The sequence below is a fragment of the Rattus norvegicus genome, chromosome X (genome assembly GCF_021556685.1).
Source record: "Rattus norvegicus strain SHRSP/BbbUtx chromosome X, alternate assembly SHRSP_T2T, whole genome shotgun sequence".
In the NCBI taxonomy this organism is placed as follows: domain Eukaryota; kingdom Metazoa; phylum Chordata; class Mammalia; order Rodentia; family Muridae; genus Rattus; species Rattus norvegicus.
The window spans coordinates 83,612,414-83,627,433 of record NC_141554.1 but is presented as its reverse complement, the minus strand read 5'-3'; the positions used below and the strand labels follow the sequence as shown (position 1 = coordinate 83,627,433).

General features: G+C 38.6%; 1 pseudogene; it reads left to right on the top strand.

The window, feature by feature from the left end:
- Positions 1 to 7,767: 7,767 nt before the first annotated feature.
- Positions 7,768 to 8,235, top strand: LOC134484088 (large ribosomal subunit protein eL29-like; annotated as a pseudogene).
- The last annotated feature ends 6,785 nt before the right edge of the window (positions 8,236 to 15,020 follow it).

Here is a 15,020-nt window from a genome sequence, read left to right as displayed (position 1 = left end):
GCAAATTGTTCTGTCTAACTCTTTGAAAAATTGGATTGGTATTTTGATGGGGATTGCATTGAATCTGTAGATTGCTTTTGGTAAAATGGCCATTTTTACTATATTAATCCTGCCAATCCATGAGCATTGGAGATCTTTCCATCTTCTGAGGTCTTCTTCAATTTCTTTCTTCAGTGTCTTGAAGTTCTTATTGTACAGATCTTTTACTTGCTTGGTTAAAGTCACACCGAGGTACTTTATATTATTTGGGTCTGTTATGAAGGGTGTCGTTTCCCTAATTTTTTTCTCGGCTTGTTTCTCTTTTGTATAGAGGAAGGCAACTGATTTATTTGAGTTAATTTTATACCCAGCCACTTTGCTGAAGTTGTTTATCAGCTTTAGTAGTTCTCTGGTGGAACTTTTGGGATCACTTAAATATACTATCATGTCATCTGCAAATAGTGATATTTTGACCTCTTCTTTTCCGATCTGTATCCCTTTGATCTCCTTTTGTTGTCTGATTGCTCTGGCTAGAACTTCAAGAACTATATTGAATAAGTAGGGAGAGTGGGCAGCCTTCTCTAGTCCCTGATTTTAGTGGGATTGCTTCAAGTTTCTCTCCATTTAGTTTAATGTTAGCAACTGGTTTGCTGTATATGGCTTTTACTATGTTTAGGTATGGGCCTTGAATTCCTATTCTTTCCAGGACTTTTATCATGAAGGGGTGTTGAATTTTGTCAAATGCTTTCTCAGCATCTAATGAAATGATCATGTGGTTCTGTTCTTTCAGTTTGTTTATATAATGGATCACGTTGATGGTTTTCCATATATTAAACCATCCCTGCATGCCTGGGATGAAGCCTACTTGATCATGGTGGATGATTGTTTTGATGTGCTCTTGAATTCGGTTTGCCAGAATTTTATTGAGTATTTTTGCGTCGATATTCACAAGGGAAATTGGTCTGAAGTTCTCTTTCTTTGTTGTGTCTTTGTGTGGTTTATGTATAAGAGTAATTGTGGCTTCCTAGAAGGAATTCGGTAGGGCTCCATCTGTTTCAATTTTGTGGAATAGTTTGGATAATATTGGTATTAGGTCTTCTACGAAGGTTTGATAGAATTCTGCACTAAACCCCTCTGGACCTGGGCTCTTTTTGGTTGGGAGACCTTTAATGACTGCTTCTATTTCCTTAGGAGTTATGGGGTTGTTTAACTGGTTTATCTGTTCCTGATTTAACTTCGATACCTGGTATCTGTCTAGGAAATTGTCCATTTCCTGAAGATTTTCAAATTTTGTTGAATATAGGTTTTTATAGTAAGATCTGATGATTTTTTGAATTTCCTCTGAATCTGTAGTTATGTCTCCCTTTTCACTTCTGATTTTGTTAATTTGGACGCACTCTCTGTGTCCTCTCGTTAGTCTGGCTAAGGGTTTATCTATCTTGTTGATTTTCTCAAAGAACCAACTTTTGGTTCTGTTGACTCTTTCTATGGTCCTTTTTGTTTCTACTTGGTTGATTTCAGCTCTGAGTTTGATTATTTCCTGCCTTCTACTCCTCCTGGGTGTATTTACCTCTTTTTGTTCTAGAGCTTTTAGGTGTGCTGGCAAGCTGCTGACATATGCTCTTTCCTGTTTCTTTCTGCAGGCACTCAGCGCTATGAGTTTTCCTCTTAGCACAGCTTTCATTGTGTCCCATAAGTTTGAGTAGGTTGTATCTTCATTTTCATTAAATTCTAAAAAGTTTTTAATTTCTTTCTTTATTTCTTCCTTGACCAGGTTATCATTGAGTAGAGCATTGTTCAATTTCCATGTATATGTGGGCATTCTTCCCTTATTGTTATTGAAGACCAGTTTTAGGCCGTGGTGGTCTGATAGCACGCATGGGATTATTTCTATCTTTCTGTACCTGTTGAGGCCCGTTTTTTGACCAATTATATGGTCAATTTTGGAGAAAGTACCATGAGGAGCTGAGAAGAAGGTATATCCTTTTGCTTTAGGATAGAATGTTCTATAAATATCCGTTAAGTCCATTTGGCTCATGACTTCTCTTAGTCTGTCGACATCACTGTTTAATTTCTGTTTCCATGATCTGTCCATTGATGAGAGTGGGGTGTTGAAATCTCCCACTATTATTGTGTGAGGTGCAATGTGTGTTTTGAGCTTTAGTAAGGTTTCTTTTACGTATGTAGGTGCCCTTGTATTTGGGGCATAGATATTTAGGATTGAGAGTTCATCTTGGTGGATTTTTCCTTTGATGAATATGAAGTGTCCTTCCTTATCTTTTTTGATGACTTTTAGTTGGAAATTGATTTTATTAGATATTGGAATGGCTACTCCAGCTTGCTTCTTCCGACCATTTGCTTGGAAATTGTTTTCCAGTCTTTCACTCTGAGGTAGTGTCTGTCTTTGTCTCTGAGGTGTGTTTCCTGTAGGCAGCAGAATGCAGGGTCCTCGTTGCGTATCCAGTTTGTTAATCTATGTCTTTTTATTGGGGAGTTGAGGCCATTGATGTTGAGAGATATTAAGGAATAGTGATTATTGCTTCCTGTTATTTTCATATTTGGATGTGAGGTTATGTTTGTGTGCTTTCATTCTCTTTGTTTTGTTGCCAAGACGATTAGTTTCTTGCTTCTTCTAGGGTATAGCTTGCCTCCTTATGTTGGGCTTTACCATTTATTATCCTTTGTAGTGCTGGATTTGTAGAAAGATATTGTGTAAATTTGGTTTTGTCATGGAATATCTTGGTTTCTCCATCAATGTTAATTGAGAGTTTTGCAGGATACACTAACCTGGGCTGGCATTTGTGTTCTCTTAGGGTCTGTATGACATCAGTCCAGGATCTTCTGGCCTTCATAGTTTCTGGCGAGAAGTCTGGTGTGATTCTGATAGGTCTCCCTTTATGTGTTACTTGACCTTTTTCCCTTACTGCTTTTAATATTCTTTCTTTATTTTGTGCGTTTGGTGTTTTGACAATTATGTGACGGGAGGTGTTTCTTTTCTGGTCCAATCTATTTGGAGTTCTGTAGGCTTCTTGTATGTCTATGGGTATCTCTTTTTTTAGGTCAGGGAAGTTTTCTTCTATGATTTTGTTGAAGATATTTACTGGTCCTTTGAGCTGGGAGTGTTTACTCTCTTCTATACCTATTATCCTTAGGTTTGATCTTCTCATTGAGTCCTGGATTTCCTGTATGTTTTGGACCAGTAGCTTTTTCCGCTTTACATTATCTTTGACAGTTGAGTCAATGATTTCTATGGAATCTTCTGCTCCTGAGATTCTCTCTTCCATCTCTTGTATTCTGTTGGTGAAGCTTGTATCTACAGCTCCTTGTCTCTTCTTTTGGTTTTCTATATCCAGGGTTGTTTCCATGTGTTCTTTCTTGATTGCTTCTATTTCCATTTTTAATTCCTTCAACTGTTTGATTGTGTTTTCCTGGAATTCTTTCAGGGATTTTTGCGATTCCTCTCTGTAGGCTTCTACTTGTTTATTAATGTTTTCCTGTGTTTCCCTAAGTGTGTTCATGTCTTTCTTGAAGTCCTCCAGCATCATGATCAAATATGATTTTGAAACTAGATCTTGCTTTTCTGGTGTTTGGATATTCCATGTTTGTTTTGGTGGGAGAATTGGGCTCCGATGATGGCATGTAGTCTTGGTTTCTGTTGCTTGGGTTCCTGTGCTTGCCTCTCGCCATCAGATTATCTCTAGTGTTACTTTGTTCTGCTATTTCTGACAGTGGCTAGACTGTCCTATAAGCCTGTGTGTCAGGAGTGCTGTAGACCTGTTTTCCTCTCTTTCAGTCAGTTATGGGGACAGAGTGTTCTGCTTTCGGGCGTGTAGTTTTTCCTCTCTACAGGTCTTCAGCTGTTCCTGTGGGCCTGTGTCTTGAGTTCACCAGGCAGCTTTCTTGCAGCAGAAAATTTGGTCTTACCTGTGGTCTCGAGGCTCAAGTTCGCTCGTGGGGTGCTGCCCACGGGCTCTCTGCAGCGGCAGCAACCAGGAAGACCTGTGCTGCCCCTTCTGGGAGCTTCAGTGCACCAGGGTTCCAGATGGTCTTTGGCTTTTTCCTCTGGCGTCCGAGATGTGTGTGCAGGGAGCAGTCTCTTCTGGTTTCCCAGGCTTGTCTGCCTCTCTGAAGGTTTAGCTCTCCCTCCCTGCCTTACTGCTTTTAATATTCTTTCTTTCTTTTATGCATTTGGTGTTTTGACTATTATGTGGTGAGAGGAATTTCTTTTCTGGTCCAATCTATTTTGAGTTCTGTAGGCTTCTTGTATGCTTATGGGCATCTTTTCTATTTAGGTTAAAAAAGTTTTCTTCTATAATTTTGTTGATGATATTACTGGCTTTTTAAGTTGGAAGTCTTCTATCTCTTCTATACCTATCATCCTTAGGTTTGATCTTATTATGACCTGGATTTCCTAAATGTTATGGGTTAGGAGACTTTTGCATTTTCTTTGACTGTTGTACCAATGTTCCTATGTACCTTAGATTCCCTCTTCTATTTCTTGTATTCTCTTGGTGATGCTTGCATCTATGACTCTTGATCTCTTTTCTAGGTTTTATATCTCCAGTGCTATCTCCCTTTGTGATTTCTTTATTGTTTTTATTTCCATTTTCAGATCCTGGATGGTTTTGTTCAATTCCTTTACCTGTTTTCTTGTGTTTTCCTATAATTGTTTAATGTATTTTTGTATTTCATCTTTAAGGGCTTCTACCTTTTTACCTGTGCTCTATATTTCTTTAAGGGAGTTATTCATGTCTTTCTTAAATTCCTCTATCTTCATTATTAGGTGTGATTTTTAAATCCAAATTTTGCTTTTCTGGTGTTTGGGGTCATTCAGCACTTGCTATGATGGGAGAACTGGATCCTGGTCATTATAAGTAGCCTCTTTTTATGTTGCTTAGGTTCTTGTGCTTGCCTCTTGCCATCTGCTTATCTCTGGTGTTAGTTGGTCTTGCTGTCTCTGACTGGAGTTTGTACCTCTTGTGGACCTGTGAGCCTGTGATCTTAGGTGTGTTGGCATTCCTTGGAGACCTGCTGTCTCCTGGTGGTAATGGGGTGCAGAGAGCTGTGATCTTAAGTGTGTCAGCACTCTTGGGAGACCAGTTCTTTCTGGGTTGGATTTGGGTGTGGAGAGATGTGTCATAGGGTTAGCTCTGGGGCACTGAATGCATACCAGTGGGATTCTGTGTCTTGCTGTTTCATGGTTCTGTCCCTTGTGCACTCATGGAGGCTCCCGCTTTGGCCAGTTATTGGAGCAAAAGTGGTAGTCTCGCCTGTGATCATAGGAGTGACAGCTCTCTGAGAGACCAGATCTCTCTCCATGCAAGATTTGGGTAAGCAGTGGGGTGAGACAGCCTTAGCTCTGAGGCACAGTTGGAGACTGGAAGCCAGTTCTGATACTTTTACTGGCAGGTCCTTAACAAGAAATCAACAATACTACTGCAGCCAATAAGCAAAGGGCATATCTTTTGTAAGGAATGCTATGTTGTACTTTACTTGCTCTTTCTGAATAATATTCTTTCTTTGTAGGTTTTTTGCCAAAATGCTCAGATATTTGTTTGGTACCAAGTATTTTTATCATCTGACATCAGGCCCATATGCTTCCATCACCTCTCATTATTTTTTTAATATATGAATGTTACTTTCTTTTCTCTATTATTCTCTGTTATAATAGACAAAAACAAAAACTGGAACTTCTGGGTTATTTTTTACATTTCAAATCTTTATTTACCAAGTGCTAGACTTATAAGGTAGGGAATGTTTCTAAAGTTTTTTGATCATCTGTTTTCATATTTATATATTAGGAATACTTTCAGCAAAAAGAAAAAAAGGCTTTAAAATCATTAATTCAATGGTGTATAGTATACACAGTAATATTACCTATTCAAGTTTTGATAATATTATTGCACTATGTGACTACTTAGCCTACACTATAGTTTCACAGCTTTTATTTCTTTTGAATTCATCAGCTAATTCATATTCCATCATCTTTCATTACCTATGGCTATTGTGCTGACTTGTTTTATGTCAATTTGACCAAAGTTAGAATTATTTGAAATGAGGAAACATCATTTGAGAAAATTCCTACATGAGCATCAGCTTAAGGTATTTTCTTAATTAGTGATTAATAGAGGATGACCTAGCTCACTGTGGGTAATATCATCCCTAGAATGGTAGTCTTGAGTCCTTTTTCTTTAGTATACTTTAAAAAAATTCTTCTCTCATATACTACATCCTTGTTGGAATTTCTTCATCCCCCCCTTTCCCTCAGCCTCTCCCTTCAAACTTCCCCTCTTCCACAGATCCACCTCTCTTCTGCACTTCAGAAAACACCAGGCCTCCCAGGGACATCAATACATGGCATAAAAAGGTTTAGTAAGACCAGGCACATACCATCACATCAAGGCTAGAGGAGGCAACCTAATAGACGTGGGCATCCTCTGCTCCCACTCTTAAGAGTTTTAGAAGAATACCATGCTGCTTACATGCATAGGAACTAGATCATATCCCCACTGACTCCCTAATCTCTGTGATCCCCCATGAGTCCTATTCAGTTGACTGTATGAGCTATGTTTTTGTGCTGTCCCTAATACCTTTAATTCTTCTGATCCTTTCTTCCAAGATGGCAAGTTAAGACTCTGTGATAAGTGGATACTAGCTATAAAGTAAAATACAATCATTTTACAGTACACAGACCCAGAGAGGCTACGTACAAGGGGGTCTTGGTGGCTATGCAAAAATCTCCACAGAAAACATAAACAGAATAGATTTTGTTGATGGACTGGGGCAGATTGGATTGGGAACAGAAGTCATCAAATGGTGGAGGAGAAAATAGTGGGAATAATGACTAGAATTGAGGTGTATTTTAGGATGAGGTAGAACACTAGTACTACAAGGTAAACTCCATAGAAATCTATGGAAAGACCCAGGAAAGAATCCTAGCAATAGGATCCTGAGTTCTATAAGGAGGCAGGCTGAAAAATTCATGAGAAGCCAGGAAATCGTACTTCTCCACGACTTCTGCAACAGCTCCTCCTTCCAGGTTCCTGCCCTGTTTGGGTTTCTATCTTAGTTTCCTTAATCATAAATAGTGATGTGGAAATGTAAGCCAAATAAACCCTATCATCCCCCAGTTGCTTTGGTCATGGTGCTTCACCACAGCAATAATAACCCTAATTAAGACAGTAACCTTTTATGCATTATTTTTATCTCCAAATCTTCCCAAGGTAGGAAAAGACAAAATTTGGTATATTGTTCTCTGACGTGCATTAGCAATCCTCCAAATGTATGAATAAATAAATATACAAAACTTTAAAAAAAGTTGTTTCCCTGTCACAGGGAAGGGTGATAAAATATTGTGTGGCATGACGATCAGTGGCATGATGTTTTAAAAATAGCATGCAATTATGATACTATTTTTGTAGATAATGAAGATGCTATACCAATCACACTATATTAATTTTCAATTCCAATTGCAAAAGAAATGTGACTGCTTATACCAAAAAGTGAAAATGCTACTCTCTTTCCCATTCACTTAGCTATTTACCCATTCAGGGTCAAGATATCCAAGATTTCTATGCAATATGAAGTGACTCTCCATGAAGAGAGTACAGTGGCATACAGTACACAGGGTGTTATGAATGCTCTGAAGGTCAATAACTGATGGGTAAGCCTATATGTGATCAATCAGTATGAAAGAGAAAGAACTTTCCAGACAGAGCAGGAAAATTAGTGTGGAATGCCTGACAAAGGATACACCCTGTTTCTCTTCCGGTCCCAGGCACTGCGGGAGCTGCAGCTTACTGTGCAGATATGGCCAAGTCCAAGAACCACACCACACACAACCAGTCCTGCAAATGGCACAGAAATGGCATCAAGAAACCCCGGTCACAAAGATACAAATCTCTTAAGGGGGTCGACCCCAAGTTTCTGAGGAACATGCGCTTTGCCAAGAAGCACAACAAGAAAGGCCTGAAGAAGATGCAGGCCAACAATGCCAAGGCAGTGAGTGCACGAGCAGAGGCCATCAAGGCCCTCTTGAAGCCTCATGATGTTAAGCCCAAGATGCCAAAGGGCTCCAGCTGCAAACTCAGCCGTCTGGCTTTCATTGCTCACCCCAAGCTTGGGAAGAGGATTCAAAGCTACATGGCCAAGAGTTGTAGGCTCTGCCAACCAAAGCCCAAGGTTCAAACCAAGGCAGAGGCCAAAGCTCCAGCTAAGGCTCCCAAGGGTTCCCAGGCCCCTGTGAAGGCCCCATAGAAAAGACTCCTGCCAGTGTGAAGACAGATGGACTGCTGTGACACACCTACCTACACACTATTTGCAGATGACCAGTATTCTATACTGATTTTACAAATAAACTTGAGACAAGAAAAAAAAAGGATATACCCTTATACTGAACTTTTATTGCTAGTTTCTTTTTGAGTGTCAGTACAAATGTTATAAATGTTTGCTTACCTTCACATTTATATTCTATAGATATTTTCACTTCTCTGCCTGGTGTTGGGTTTAGTTTTTTTCTATGAATCTTTCACTGGTAGATAAAGTATTCACTTGAGAACTATACCTGGACTATTAAAATAAACGAAGTGATGTTGTTTAGTATACAAAACTTGATGGGCAGTAAGTCTTTCTTAGAAATGATTCTTAGAAATGATTTCTTCAGTAATTGTATTGTTATATTCTATAGTATAACTCATATATGAATACAAGGAATTTAACTTAATGCTTACCATAAAATTAATGGATCATTGCTTCCCTGCACCAAGTATCTCTGTCATCAGTTAGCTAGTTGTAGAGAAAAGATGCAAAAGTTGTTTTTTTTAACTGAGCATTATAGTATAATCAGTTTTTCTTTACTCTGAATTTTCACTTTTGTGATCTTAGCAAAATACTAAGACTAATATACCTACTAAGATATAAAGCTTTAAAATATATTATCATTTTTATTTTCTATAAAATAACATTGTAGCTAATCCATGATGTTTCCATTAAGATTTTAATATATGATCAGTACAAATACATTTTATGAATTCATCTTAATTTAAAATTTATTTTTAATTGACAAATATTAATTATGTATACTTATTGGATAGGGTATGATGTTTCCAGGATGTATATTAGGATAAATTATATATATATACATATATACATATATATATATGTATATATATATACCCACTTTCTTACACTTTTGTAGAGGACATTTAAACTTTATTCCACTGACACCACTCAATTTTGAAACACATTATTATTTTTTTTGATTTGATTACACCTTATTATTTGATTAACTCACTGGATCAAACAAGATATCCACTAGACAGACACATTCACCACTGCTTTTCTTTCTTTTTTTTTTTTGTTTTTTTGTTTTTTTTTTTTAGAAGTAAATTTTTTTTTATTAACTTGAGTATTTCTTATATACATTTCCAGTGTTATTCCCTTTCCCGGTTTCCGGGAAAACATCCCCCTCCCCCCTCCCCTTCCTTATGGGTGTTCCCCTCCCAACCCTCCCCCCATTGCCGCCCTCCCCCCATAGACTAGTTCACTGGGGGTTCAGTCTTAGCAGGACCCAGGGCTTCCCCTTCCACTGGTGCTCTTACTAGGATATTCATTGCTACCTATGGGGTCAGAGTCCAGGGTCAGTCCATGTATAGTCTTTAGGTAGTGGCTTAGTCCCTGGAAGCGCTGGTTGCTTGGCATTGTTGTACTTTTGGGGTCTCGAGCCCCTTCAAGCTCTTCCAGTTCTTTCTCTGATTCCTTCAATAGGGGACCTATTCTCAGTTCAGTGGTTTGCTGCTGGCATTCGCCTCTGTATTTGCTGTATTCTGGCTGTGTCTCTCAGGAGCGATCTACATCCGGCTCCTGTCGGTCTGCACTTCTTTGCTTCATCCATCTTGTCTAATTGGGTGGCTGTATATGTATGGGCCACATGTGGGGCAGGCTCTGAATGGGTGTTCCTTCAGTCTCTGTTTTAATCTTTGCCTCTCCCTTCCCTGCCAAGGGTATTCTTTTTCCTCATTTAAAGAAGGAGTGAAGCCTTCACATTTTGATCATCTGTCTTGAGTTTCGTTTGTTCTAGGGATCTAGGGTAATTCAAGCATTTGGGCTAATACCCACTTATCAATGAGTGCATACCATGTATGTCTTTCTGTGATTGGGTTAGCTCACTCAGGATGATATTTTCCAGTTCCAACCATTTGCCTACGAATTTCATAAACTCGTTGTTTTTGATAGCTGAGTAATATTCCATTGTGTAGATGTACCACAATTTCTGTATCCATTCCTCTGTTGAAGGGCATCTGGGTTCTTTCCAGTTTCTGGCTATTATAAATAAGGCTGCGATGAACATAGTGGAGCACGTGTCTCTTTTATATGTTGAGGCATCTTTTGGGTATATGCCCAAGAGAGGTATAGCTGGATCCTCAGGCAGTTCAATGTCCAATTTTCTGAGGAACCTCCAGACTGATTTCCAGAATGGTTTTACCAGTCTGCAATCCCACCAACAATGGAGGAGTGTTCCTCTTTCTCCACATCCTCGCCAGCATCTGCTGTCACCTGAGTTTTTGAACTTAGCCAATCGCACTGGTGTTAGGTGAAATCTCAGGGTTGTTTTGATTTGCATTTCCCTTATGACTAAAGATGTTGAACATTTCTTTAGGTGTTTCTCAGCCATTCGGCATTCCTCAGCTGTGAATTCTTTGTTTAGCTCTGAACCCCATTTTTTAATAGGGTTATTTGTTTCCCTGCGGTCAAACTTCTTGAGTTCTTTGTATATTTTGGATATAAGGCCTCTATTTGTTGTAGGATTGGTAAAGATCTTTTCCCAATCTGTTGGTTGCCGATTTGTCCTAACCACAGTGTCCTTTGCCTTACAGAAGCTTTGCAGTTTTATGAGATCCCATTTGTCGATTCTTGATCTTAGAGCATAAGCCATTGGTGTTTTGTTCAGGAAATTTTTTCCAGTGCCCATGTGTTCCAGATGCTTCCCTAGTTTTTCTTCTATTAGTTTGAGTGTGTCTGGTTTGATGTGGAGGTCCTTGATCCACTTGGACTTAAGCTTTGTACAGGGTGATAAGCATGGATCGATCTGCATTCTTCTACATGTTGCCCTCCAGTTGAACCAGCACCATTTGCTGAAAATGCTATGTTTTTTCCATTGGATGGTTTTGGCTCCTTTGTCAAAAATCAAGTGACCATAGGTGTGTGGGTTCATTTCTGGGTCTTCAATTCTATTCCATTGGTCTATCTGTCTGTCTCTGTACCAATACCATGCAGTTTTGATCACTATTGCTCTGTAATACTGCTTGAGTTCAGGGATAGTGATTCCCCCTGAAGTCCTTTTATTGTTGAGGATAGCTTTAGCTATCCTGGGTTTTTTGTTATTCCAGATGAATTTGCAAATTGTTCTGTCTAACTCTTTGAAAAATTGGATTGGTATTTTGATGGGGATTGCATTGAATCTGTAGATTGCTTTTGGTCCAATGGCCATTTTTACTATATTAATCCTGCCAATCCATGAGCATGGGAGATCTTTCCATCTTCTGAGGTCTTCTTCAATTTCTTTCTTCAGTGTCTTGAAGTTCTTATTGTACAGATCTTTTACTTGCTTGGTTAAAGTCACACCGAGGTACTTTATATTATTTGGGTCTGTTATGAAGGGTGTCGTTTCCCTAATTTTTTTCTCGGCTTGTTTCTCTTTTGTATAGAGGAAGGCAACTGATTTATTTGAGTTAATTTTATACCCAGCCACTTTGCTGAAGTTGTTTATCAGCTTTAGTAGTTCTCTGGTGGAACTTTTGGGATCACTTAAATATACTATCATGTCATCTGCAAATAGTGATATTTTGACCTCTTCTTTTCCGATCTGTATCCCTTTGATCTCCTTTTGTTGTCTGATTGCTCTGGCTAGAACTTCAAGAACTATATTGAATAAGTAGGGAGAGAGTGGGCAGCCTTGTCTAGTCCCTGATTTTAGTGGGATTGCTTCAAGTTTCTCTCCATTTAGTTTAATGTTAGCAACTGGTTTGCTGTATATGGCTTTTACTATGTTTAGGTATGGGCCTTGAATTCCTATTCTTTCCAGGACTTTTATCATGAAGGGGTGTTGAATTTTGTCAAATGCTTTCTCAGCATCTAATGAAATGATCATGTGGTTCTGTTCTTTCAGTTTGTTTATATAATGGATCACGTTGATGGTTTTCCGTATATTAAACCATCCCTGCATGCCTGGGATGAAGCCTACTTGATCATGGTGGATGATTGTTTTGATGTGCTCTTGAATTCGGTTTGCCAGAATTTTATTGAGTATTTTTGCGTCGATATTCATAAGGGAAATTGGTCTGAAGTTCTCTTTCTTTGTTGTGTCTTTGTGTGGTTTAGGTATAAGAGTAATTGTGGCTTCATAGAAGGAATTCGGTAGTGCTCCATCTGTTTCAATTTTGTGGAATAGTTTGGATAATATTGGTATGAGGTCTTCTATGAAGGTTTGATAGAATTCTGCACTAAACCTGTCTGGACCTGGGCTCTTTTTGGTTGGGAGACCTTTAATGACTGCTTCTATTTCCTTAGGAGTTATGGGGTTGTTTAACTGGTTTATCTGTTCCTGATTTAACTTCGATACCTGGTATCTGTCTAGGAAATTGTCCATTTCCTGCAGATTTTCAAGTTTTGTTGAATATAGGTTTTTATAGTAAGATCTGATGATTTTTTGAATTTCCTCTGAATCTGTAGTTATGTCTCCCTTTTCACTTCTGATTTTGTTAATTTGGACGCACTCTCTGTGTCCTCTCGTTAGTCTGGCTAAGGGTTTATCTATCTTGTTGATTTTCTCAAAGAACCAACTTTTGGTTCTGTTGATTCTTTCTATGGTCCTTTTTGTTTCTACTTGGTTGATTTCAGCTCTGAGTTTGTTTATTTCCTGCCTTCTACTCCTCCTGGGTGTATTTGCCTCTTTTTGTTCTAGAGCTTTTAGGTGTGCTGTCAAGCTGCTGACATATTCTCTTTCCTGTTTCTTTCTGCAGGCACTCAGCGCTATGAGTTTTCCTCTTAGCACAGCTTTCATTGTGTCCCATAAGTTTGAGTATGTTGTATCTTCATTTTCATTAAATTCTAAAAAGTTTTTAATTTCTTTCTTTATTTCTTCCTTGACCAGGTTATCATTGAGTAGAGCATTGTTCAATTTCCACGTATATGTGGGCATTCTTCCCTTATTGTTATTGAAGACCAGTTTTAGGCCGTGGTGGTCCGATAGCACGCATGGGATTATTTCTATCTTTCTGTACCTGTTGAGGCCCGTTTTTTGACCAATTATATGGTCAATTTTGGAGAAAGTACCATGAGGAGCTGAGAAGAAGGTATATCCTTTTGCTTTAGGATAGAATGTTCTATAAATATTCGTTAAGTCCATTATGCTCATGACTTCTCTTAGTCTGTCTATGTCTCTGTTTAATTTCTGTTTCCATGATCTGTCCATTGATGAGAGTGGGGTGTTGAAATCTCCCACTATTATTGTGTGAGGTGCAATGTGTGTTTTGAGCTTTAGTAAGGTTTCTTTTACGTATGTAGGTGCCCTTGTATTTGGGGCATAGATATTTAGGATTGAGAGTTCAGCTTGGTGGATTTTTCCTTTGATGAATATGAAGTGTCCTTCCTTATCTTTTTTGATGACTTTTAGTTGGAAATTGATTTTATTTGATATTAGAATGGCTATTCCAGCTTGCTTCTTCTGACCATTTGCTTGGAAAGTTGTTTTCCAGCCTTTCACTCTGAGGTAGTGTCTGTCTTTGTCTCTGAGGTGTGTTTCCTGTAGGCAGCAGAATGCAGGGTTCTCGTTGCGTATCCAGTTTGTTAATCTATGTCTTTTTATTGGGGAGTTGAGGCCATTGATATTGAGAGATATTAAGGAATAGTGATTATTGTTTCCCTTTATATTCATATTTGGATGTGAGGTTATGTTTGTGTGCTTTCATTCTCTTTGTTTTGTTGCCAAGACGATTAGTTTCTTGCTTCTTCTAGGGTATAGCTTGCCTCCTTATGTTGGGCTTTACCATTTATTATCCTTTGTAGTGCTGGATTTGTAGAAAGATATTGTGTAAATTTGGTTTTGTCATGGAATATCTTGGTTTCTCCATCAATGTTAATTGAGAGTTTTGCTGGATACAGTAACCTGGGCTGGCATTTGTGTTCTCTTAGGGTCTGTATGACATCAGTCCAGGATCTTCTGGCCTTCATAGTTTCCGGCGAGAAGTCTGGTGTGATTCTGATAGGTCTCCCTTTATATGTTACTTGACCTTTTTCCCTTACTGCTTTTAATATTCTTTCTTTATTTTGTGCGTTTGGTGTTTTGACAATTATGTGATGGGAGGTGTTTCTTTTCTGGTCCAATCTATTTGGAGTTCTGTAGGCTTCTTGTATGTCTATGGGTATCTCTTTTTTTAGGTCAGGGAAGTTTTCTTCTATGATTTTGTTGAAGATATTTACTGGTCCTTTGAGCTGGGAGTCTTCACTCTCTTCCATACCTATTATCCTTAGGTTTGATCTTCTCATTGAGTCCTGGATTTCCTGTATATTTTGGACCAGTAGCTTTTTCCGCTTTACATTATCTTTGACAGTTGAGTCAATGATTTCTATGGAATCTTCTGCTCCTGAGATTCTCTCTTCCATCTCTTGTATTCTGTTGGTGAAGCTTGTATCTACAGCTCCTTGTCTCTTCTTTTGGTTTTCTATATCCAGGGTTGTTTCCATGTGTTCTTTCTTGATTGCTTCTATTTCCATTTTTAATTCCTTCAACTGTTTGATTGTGTTTTCCTGGAATTCTTTCAGGGATTTTTGCGATTCTTCTCTGTAGGCTTCTACTTGTTTATTAATGTTTTCCTGTGTTTCCCTAAGTGTGTTCATGTCTTTCTTGAAGTCCTCCAGCATCATGATCAAATATGATTTTGAAACTAGATCTTGCTTTTCTGGTGTGTTTGGATATTTCATGTTTGTTTTGGTGGGTGAATTGGGCTCCGATGATGGCATGTAGTCTTGGTTTCTGTTGCTTG